Consider the following 10566-nt stretch of genomic DNA (forward strand, 5'->3'; position numbering starts at 1 on the left):
CCTGGCTGCCCCTCTGAGAGGCATGGGTGAGCTCTCCCTGACTGGCAGGACGCAGCTCCCACCCCAATCCCCTGCCAGAAGGTGAGCAAAGTCTTCACAACCAGCTGGTCAGAGGGTGAGGGAGCAAGGCAGGAGCAAAACCACAGGAAGAAGGTGGGAACACTGAGATGTGTCCTTGACTTCTGTACCCCCAAATCCCTAGCCTGTATCTCTTCCTTTCTGCATCTTTTTCTGAATTACCTGACCTTCCCCATAGAGGGCAGGGGGAGTCTGGGTACCTAAAGGAGGACTTTGAACCCTGCTAAAGGCACAAGGCTTGTGACCCCAAAATCCTGTTGCAGATCTAAGCATCAGTTTCAGTGTAGTGTCCTGCTAATTACAGCTATAAACAGGCTCTTGCACACGGTGGCCACACTACCTTGCTCTCCGTTGGCAGGACAGTATGAAGTGCAAAATTCATCATGGACAGTAAGACCTCCAAGTGCATGAGTGTGCTTGGATACTTTTCTTAAACTCTGGAACTGATCAAATCTTCAAACCATGATGGGCGTCTCATTGCTTTTTATTTCTTCCTGCTGTGTACTGCAGCCAGAAGCAGTGTTTTTTTATGATACTGAAGTGAATACAACCTAGCGGTAGAGAAGCATGAAACTCAGTGGGAGAAACAGAGGAGACAGATTTTTTTCCAGCCACAATTTAAAACGAGGTTTATTGGGTTTCTAAAGGATTCTGGCCTTCGGACAGCTGAAATAAAAGAGACTGCTAGGTAATAACGGATAACTTGCAGACCTGTATGTACAACCTGAATTCCTCTTTTAAGAGACATTATTGGAAGATCAAGGACTCTCTGTGTATACCAGCTACAAGTGCTATATCCCGCTAATTCCATTTTCAGCCTTACCTTCTTTCTCCTGTGTGGATACCTCCTAGATGTTCAGCCTCCCCCTGGCAAAGCCCACAGTGACCCATTTTCCCCAGCATCCCCTTCACTGCAGTGTCCTGCCTGTGGGGGCAGCAAAGCAGGTGGGCCAGCCACGAGGGCCACCCGGCATGGACCCCCGGCACCAGGGCATGCATGGGGGCACAGCCCCTTTCATGCAGCTGAACAGATCCACCAAGCACAGAAGGTGATCGGGTGAGACCTCTGTGCTGTGCTCCTTGAGAGCCTAGCAAAGGAGGCAATTAGGGAGTTGGAGCTTAGTCACAGGTGGACTGAGGAGGGTGAGAAAGGAGAGGAGGTGCTGTCCTCTCCCACCTCATGGGCTGCTCAGTTTCCCATAGTGAAGTTATCATACTGTAACCTTGTGAATGTACAAAACAGTGGTGCACACTACAGAGTAGGGCTTTGATACACAGCTAATTACTTAGGGATGCAATGAGACCGTTTAAGTCAGATTCTTGCCAAAAGCAGCACTTTTGCCTCATCAGGTTTTAACAGGGAGACACAGCCACTAAGTGCCACCCAACTCCTACTACGCCTGAAGTCAGTTAATGCCTTATGCGCTTACAAGCTGTTTGACACGGCCTGCATTTCTGCTGCTTTTGAAACTGGTGGACTGGAATGGAAGTCTGCCACGCCTCAATGCTCAGCAGTCAAAACAGTAAGTAAACCCTCCCCACAAAAAAAAAGCATTTACAAAAATCTTTTTTTTTTTTTTTTTGTAGCAGTAGTTTTTAATGGAGATTAAAGACTGGGCTTAAGCTGTCTGACACTAGCCTACATTCAAGAACGTATCATGAAACAGAACTGAATTTGTGATGTTACCCTGTCTCAGCTTCTGATGTTGTAGAATAAATACCCCATGTCTACCTTTAGAGCAAGTCTTGAAAGTTTTATATGGCTCTTTTTCAGGGACTGCTGCTGTCGGCTTCCATGAGCCTTAGGATTTTGGTTTTCTCTTGCATGTCACATGCTTTCAGATGAAACACAGGTTCCTAGAGAGTCAAGTTCAATCTCCTACTTTAGGACAAGGAGACTTTTTCTTTCTGTAACAGTAAGAAATAGAAGGAAAGGTGGAAGGGAGAAGAACACATTAATCTAGGATTTACTGTCACAACAAGTAAGCAGTGTTATTTTAGGAAGCTGTTCAGATAGAGGATTCCCTTAGTCTGTTAATTCACTGGAAATAAATCACTAGCTAACCCCTCTCCCTGTGTGGCGGTCACACTGGGCAATCCTATTCTCTGCACACACATGCAAGTGGTGACCCTGAGCTGCAATGAAAGCCACCCCGATGTTTGGAGGTATAACTGGGTATAAATGACTCACTAATCCTTTAATACTTCCGTTCACAATGAGACCCAAGTCTAAATGACAATGACATGATCCTTTTTTGAAAACAAAAAGGGATGAGTCCTTCTTGTCTACTTCCCACCACCTTTGCTGCTGTTGTTCTTATATTCTGAATAAGATGGTGGCAGTGGAGAAGCAAAGTAAAGGAATAGAAAATCTTTAATCTGTTCTAGACATGTCTGCTGAGACTCTACCTCTCACCTCATGATCTTGCATCTGTAATAACTGGTGTCAGTGTACTGATCAGCTGAGGTGGCTGGAATAAAGTCCAGCTTCTACTGCACATGGAAAATCTGACAATGAAGTTTGCAGAGGAGCTGGGCTGGGCTCTGTGGGGCATAGTCAGAGCTGAGTTATGCCCTATGGAAATGCAGCATTGTTTCTGTATCCCATGCAGGGGGTGCATGGCTAATATCCACTCACTGTGGGAGAGGGAGAATGGGAACATGCTCTGGGACTTGCTAGTTTGGCTGCATTGCTGAGGAGAATAAAACAGATGAAGCAATGGCATAGCTCCCGTGAATGACAAAGAGTCCTAGCCTGCCTGAGTCTCCTGACCACAGTCCCACATAAACAGCAGAATGAATGTGCTGGGAAAAGAGATCCTGGTCATCTAATAAAGACAACCACACAGATGAAATCAAACAGACCCAGGCTGGGATTTAACCATGTTACCAAAGCAACCTGCAGCCTGTAAATATCTGAAAACAAATTTACATAGGGTTCATGCTGACTTCTGCCAATGAGGAGTCTGGCAGGAAACCCCAGGGGAGGAGAGCCTGCTGGAGGACCCCAGCAGGGTGGCAGGTGCCCACCTTCCCCAGCGGCACCCCGCAGGGGAGGAGAGCAGCCCCGGGGAAGGGGAGGGCTCCTCTGGGACTGCCAGGGGACGTGCTGGTTCAGGGTCACCTCTCAGCCCTTTCCTGCCTACCAGTGGGGCTGCCGCAGGGCAGAGATCTCAGCAAAGATCTAACAGCACCATGGTACTACTTCTGTGAACAATGACTATGCCTTGAGTGCATGAAGGTGAGATTAGCTCCAGCTCTCTACCCTGCTATTAGTGCATGTGACACCAGATCTGTAGCATACTATAGCAATGTGTTAAGACTCCATAAGTAATGCACTGGGTGACTCAGACATAGCTTGTGTATATCCAGTGCATCTCAGAAGAAAGGCTCATTCCTTTGGAGGATTCCTCTGTTGCCATTTTTAGGTTATGATGTCTGAATTCAAGGACAGTCTGTCATCGGATCACGAAGACAATCTCCTTATACTTTATAGGTAAAGGGAGGTCAAGGTTTCTTTTTTAAATATAGTTATTTTGAATATGTTAAGATTAGCATGTTCCTCTTTGTCAGATGTTTGATTAGAGTTTTAGAGTATGTTTATATAAAGTCAAACTACCACCACTAATATGGCATTGCCTTGATAAATGCTATTTCCTGACTAAGTCAATATGACTTTATACTGCTTGCGACTCCATGGTTCTTCAGAAACTCTATCCACTACTCATGTCAACAGTGCCTGAAGGATCCAAAATACTTAGATTTAGATCAAAGATCACGTGCAAGCTCAGATCCTACTGGAGATCACTGAGTTTAGTCGGAATTAGAAATATTTGACATTACAAAACATTTAAAGCATTCATTCCCAACAGGAGTAAAGAAACATAAAATAATAAAGGTGATAAAGAATAACACATTTCCTTTGAACTCTCTACTTATACAGCATGTTTTACATAAAGACTAACACAAGGCTGCAGAATGCTATGTTTTAACAAGAAAGAATCACTGTTCCAACAACCTCAGCGTAGTCATCTATGTGGTGGAAGTAGACCTTTAACAGCACATCAGAGTACTGTGAGTTTGGATATAAACTACAGTGTCTCTGAAAATGTGGGGGAATACAGACAAAAGGAAACCAATAACCCTAAATAGAATTTGGCCAGGAAATGAGGCTGACTCACTCTCCCAAGAATTATATTGTCTTCTTCTAACTTTTCTTACAAAAGATTAAAATCTAGTGGCTTACAAGATATTGTCTGGTTCTAATTGTCATAATATGCCCTTATCGAGCAGGTAAGGTCGCATTTGAAAGGACTGTCTAATAAAGGGCAAAATAAAATACAGAAAAACTTCACTGAAGTATCTGTTTCTGTTGTGCCTCTGCCTACTGTCTCAAGATCAGTCCTACTCTCACTTGATGTAATGGCAAAACCAACTCTGATGACAACATTGCAGTGTTGGGCCCTGAGGTTCCTCTTCCCCTGTTATTCTACTGTTGTGAGAACTGTCCTCTTGAATGCTTCTTTAAAGGGACATGCACAAAACTACAGCTGACAATGGAAAGCACCAAGATGATTGTGTCACAAATCTTTCAGAAACCATGAATGGCTTGGAGATACATTTATAATCCTCAAAACTCTTTCCAATACCGCGCTCCTTTCTCATATGCCTGTGCACATTGGCTGAAATTTTCCAAGCACTGTCATTGCAAGGTGAGCTTTATGAACATTAATTCAATAGCTGGATGGCTAATATAGTCTTTTGGTCTCTAACAGAGTCCATGTCAATGCTGAAAATAACCTGAAAACACATTATCTTGGAGACTGTATCTGAATCAATGAAGTGATCCAATTCATTTGTTTGGAGCAGCTTTGTCACTGGGCTGTGAAGCTCTGGCTCCAGCTTCTGATATATTTCAGATGTTTTAACTGGAAATCCTTTTAATGTGCCAGCCCATACACAATTAAATTGACCTTGTAATATATTAACCTTTAAACTAAAACCGTTGTGGGTAACTAGAAGGAATTGCAATTACTTTATGATGGATAACAGTGAACAAGTGAAGAAATCATAACAGTTTATACAGTGTTTTCCTTAAGATGATAAATGGAATAATTTAAGATCAATCATTTGGATGTGTGTTCTCCAAAGTAACGCTGTCACTATATTGTTCTTCTAACATAGAAGGCTTTGTAGACAGAAACACTAAGAGCATTTAAGGCAGGAATACTGTTAATCTCAGATTTAGTAGCCCAGGTTAGATTACCAGAGAGGAAATTGCTCATCATTGCTTGTGAGCCTCTAGAAATAGCCCTGACCTGATGTAAGTAGTGCTTAAAAATAAAGCCATTTGCACTGATAACAGAGAACTCAAGTTATCGCTAAGAAAGGGGGAACCCCTTTGAGGCACCCCCCACAGTGTGTACTTGATATGACAGAGAGACTCCCAAAACACAGAGTGGAAAGGACACTCTATGTGGTCCAGCTTGTCTACTGAGAAACGAGCAGTGTAAGAATAAGAACTAACTAGATAAAAATTGCATCAATGATAGAAGACTATTTTTGTGCAGTATTTTTCTTGGGAATTGTACTGAAATATATCAGTTCCTTGCACGCTTGCTGCAGAGAGGCTGTTTGCTATCACACATCTCTCTCCCAAGGCATCTTCCCCATTACCAGAGAAGTCAGCTATTCACGTCATGTCCCTTCATGCCATTTTTAATCTATTATTTAGTTAAGCCAAATATTTAATTAGGCATTTCAATATAAAAGCAATTAGCAAGCTTCCTATGTACTAAGCAATAATTACGAAGCAGCTTAGTAATAGAAGAATGACTAATGAACAACATTTTGTTGAAATTCTGTTTGAAGACTTTTGTGATATATTTTAAACTGCTGATTTATTTTTGACTCACCAGCCCTGCTTTAAACCAAACAAAATCCTCCCAAATCTCTTATTTTGGGTTGTAGTTCTTCTTGCTTAGCAAATGCCAGTGTGTCACTTTGCAACACAGTGACATCACAGCTGAAAATCATGTGGTGATGGCATCACATGCTTACACCATAACATTGTAAATTAAAGTTTTTGTGAGCACAAAAATAGTTTCTAGGGTATTAAAGTGCAATTGCATGTTCCAGGATGTGGACTCACCTTGGTAAAATCAGGCTGATCCTATGAAAGCTGAGGCTCCAGCCAAAGCACTTATGTGCAGCAGGATGCTTTGTAAGAACAGAACCAGATAAACAGGAAACACTCTCTCTGTCATCTAAATAATAAGCATCCTCACCAGACTTCTATTCATGTAGAAGAAGTCTTGTAATTAATGGATTTATGATTATGGGGTTCAGGTGAGAGGTAAGAACCACTTTGTCTGACAACTGAGAGGTAAGAGTTTGTGGAGTAAAATGAGGAAGGAGGGATGGAGCTGCTGGAGGACGGGGCAGAGGAAGGAGGGAGAAGTAGGCAGATGCCGAGGGAGTGGCAGCTGGGGTTTAGGACCTGTGAGATGTGCATGCCTGTGGCTTCTTGTGTCACTGGAATGGCGCAGGAAAGAAGCAGGTAAGGAATTGAGCTGTGCGTCATTTGCTTTATAGGGGGTAGCATCTCAGAAAACTCTCCCCTTGGAAGCAATTTTGAAAAACACTTACAGCACTTGAACACAACATTTTATAGCAATTATGAATACCAACTTATAAAGGAGTTTGTAGGCACTCAAAAATCTTTCAGAAATTAGAAATGCTGGTTATCTTAATTTCATTTCTGCCTCTAGAAATCAACTTCTCCAACCACCACACATCTGTCCAGGTTGCCAGCTGTCCTACCTCTGTTTTCATATTAATTTTAGCCAAGTGATAGCAAAGAGATGGACCAGCCATTTTGTTCCCTTCACATCTAAAGCAGGAAAATCTCACCTGAGTCATAATTGTTCAAGGGCATCCATGTGATCAGCAAGACTGGAAACAGACAGAGGCTGGATGCTGTGCTACAAGCTTTCCCCATGCTGCTGTCCCTCCACTCCTGTCTCCCTCTCTCCCACTCCCAAAACTCAGGCATCCCCAGCAAAGTGAGAGTAATGTTCTCCAACAAGGTAGCGAAATACATAAGATTATCACTCTGCCTTTATGTTCGTAGACTTCACCACCAGTGGATATGTAGCCTGGTTAGGGTAGACCAAGGTCATCTTTACGTATGTCCTACCCAGTTTTCCCACAGGTAATTCCTAGTATCCCAGCTGCCATTATAAAGTGGATTCGTAGAGAACCTATAGACAAAGTCTGTCCTTGGGGGCTGATACTCTTGATGCTATAAAATAAGAAACTACGAGCTTCCTCCATTCTCAGATGCTCTTTCATTACCACCTTCACAGAAGGGAGCTAGTCAGAACTGAATGTAGGTAAAATTAAGCAGGTGCAGGCAGAAGAGAAAGTAATTTGTATGCCAAATGCTCATATATATAAGGTTTCCTGCATTTGCATGGTGTTCTTGGATGGAGTCTTTACCTGCTACAGCAGAAAACAGCCATTTGTTGTGGCTTTGTGAAGGGTATTCTTGAACAGAGTAGCCGTCACTTTTTATCACCATAACATTATTGTAACTTCAATGCTTTAAATAATCTGAGTCTGCTAGAAAAAATAACTACAGACAATCGTAGCCTATTTTATCCTGCATGGAAATGGTTAAGGTATATGCTCATTTCCAGATAGTAAGCTTAAGTAAGCTTCATTTTGTTTAGAAGCAAGACCAAATACTCTGGAAAAGGCAGCAGGTATTTGCTGTGTGGAACGGGGCTCCTTTCACAGCTTGAGCCAAATCTCACTGAAACCCCAGGAACCTTCACATTCAGTTGAACTGGGCCCTGTGTCAGGGCAAGTCAGTATAATTTTCCAGTAAAAGACCTAACTCACTTCAGAATGCCTCCTAAGTTTACTGGGAGAGGATATGTCATAGGGTCTGCATGCATCCTATACAGCAAATCAGCCTTTCCACCTTCAGAGCTAAATACAAAGCTGATCTCTCTGATTTGTTCTTCCATAAAGCATTAAGAAAACAAAAACTAGAAACAAAGACTCCTAAGAAGAAAAAAGGATTTGTTTTTGAAAACCCTCAACTCATAGGAAAGATAAATGAACTAGTTTATTAAGCAGTGGCTGGCTGGTAGGTAGGCAGATAATCTAACAGGAAACTTTTGCAATTCAGGTCTGTGTATCCAAATTCCAGTGAAAAGGACAGTACAAGCCTGAGGACTGTGACAGGCTGAGTACTGTCACCTGTAAGAACATACTCAGTGTGACTGAGGACATTGAGAACTACTGGCTAGGAAAAGCTGCACACCTTAACATTGTGTTTAATGGAGCGCAACCTACTGTCTAATCAGTAATTTTTGGAAAGCCTGCACTTTTTTTTAGGAAAAGAGGAGTACTGATGTAGGGTCAGACACTGTTTCCACTGATATTAATGGCAACACATTTCATTATTTCTGTGGGGAAAGGATCAGGCCCTTAGGTGAAGGCATGAAAATGTATCTACATACTAATGAACCAGCATCAGCAGGAGAGAAAGCATGTTGTGTGAAAACAGCTAATTGTAAATGCAAGTTCAAAAGACATTCTGCATTTATGTCTGCAAAAAGACAGGCAAGACATGAAAAACAAGCCTTTTAGCCAAGGAAAATGGGTATTAATTCAGTTGCCCAGCTAGGGGCACCTGTGCAAACAACACCATCCCCAGGCAGTTAAAACAGAGAACTCTGTAGCTAATAGGGTAATGTTGATTAACACCTGACCATTTCACAGGGAGTAAAGAATAGATTTGGCAGACTTGCAAAATGAAAGGATGTCACCTAAAAAGCCATTTCACACTCAGTGCTTCAACAAGAACTTCTAGATTTGAATGGTTTTCCTCAGCCAAAGTGGAATGTTTAACTATTTTTGTGAGGTTAGAGAAAAAGTTTTTATTTAGTAAATCTAAATATTCCATTAATATATTTTTAAAAAATATTTTGCTTCTAACCATTTAAAAAGTCTGAGCATTTTTGGTGCAAACCAAGCTATTTTTTTAACTAGAAAAATATTTTGACACAAGTGAGTATTTTAATAATTTAAAAACATTCTCATAATGTTATTCCAAAGTATAAATTTAATTAAATCAACTGATGCTCATGATATATCAACTTTTTTTTAAAGTTCAGTAGAAAGACTTCTTATCAGGTCAACTCTGCTCCAAAACATTCTAGGGCAAGAGGTTTTGAGAAAATTCTGAGAAAATCAGTTACAGCACCTGAAGACCTTGCTGCAGCAGATTATCATGCCAAGATCTTGCAGGTGGTATTTGGCTTTTCGTTGGAAGACTAAATTTGGAAGTAGTTCTTGGAAACATGTAGAAAACTGAGACAATCTCTTTTAAAGGAAAAAAAAAAAAAACCAACAAGTTTCCTTGCCCAGGAGCTTTTATTCTGTGGAAATCACGCTTCATTTGTGTTTGCATTCAGCTCTGGTGGTTCCACTTTGGGAGGAAAATGAACACCATGTGTTGATCACTGATAGTAAAAAAATCCAGGATCTAAAAAAATAGCCAAGAGGCCTGTTCTTATCCTATTGCTAGGAAGACTAGAGATTTGTGGGACCAGAATAGATTCTATTTTATATGAAGGTCTATAACTAGATTGACAAGAGTTAAAGTAATCAGAACCCTTTAGATATTTTTAGTATCGTGCACAAATATCACCTATCTAGCCTCAGACTGACCTCAGTTTAAGGTTAACTTGAAGTTTATTACAAGTTAATTTAAAAGAAAAAGAAAACCGAACCCCAAACTATTAGGTAACTGCCAACAGCTGAGCAGGGCAGCAGCCTGTCATGCAGACTGGGGCTCTTCTGAGCCTCTGACAGCCAGCTCAAGCCATTCCTCAGCTGCTTAAAGCAGCCTATTCAGAGTCCAGCAATATACAGACGGTTTTTATTTACAGCTTGCCAGTATCAACCAGACCAGCAGCTAATTGAGACTGTACTATTTTCATGCTTGATCTTTGCTGAGCTATAAATGATGAGCACCAAAAAAGTATTTTCCCTCATATGTTTATACAGTGCACCTTATACTTGCCGTCCTCAGATTTCCAAGCAGTCACCGAACAGTGCCAAAAGCTCATTAACGATTATGGACCACTGAATCATCGTGAAATAATTTTTGAGTGACCTAGGAAAGCATTTTATATAAGAAACTTTGTGGATTGAGGGGGAAGAATGTAAGCAAGAACTTTTGGTGCAGATTTGGAACTAGGTGTAGGACATTAGGATTAAAGCTTGGAAACTGTGTTCATTTCAATTTGTTCCAATCCTAGCTTTGCTGGGTGAATCAAAGAAATGCTGGCAAGCAGCTGTGTGAGAGACTACCCTCACAGGAGGTAAAGAAACACTGTAGGATACACTGAATACCTCTATCAACTTGGTTTCATTGCTGTTTAAAAAGAAATTGCAGTGCAGGACCCTACC

The sequence above is a fragment of the Phalacrocorax carbo genome, chromosome 3 (assembly GCF_963921805.1).
Source record: "Phalacrocorax carbo chromosome 3, bPhaCar2.1, whole genome shotgun sequence".
Taxonomy (NCBI): Eukaryota; Metazoa; Chordata; class Aves; order Suliformes; family Phalacrocoracidae; genus Phalacrocorax; species Phalacrocorax carbo.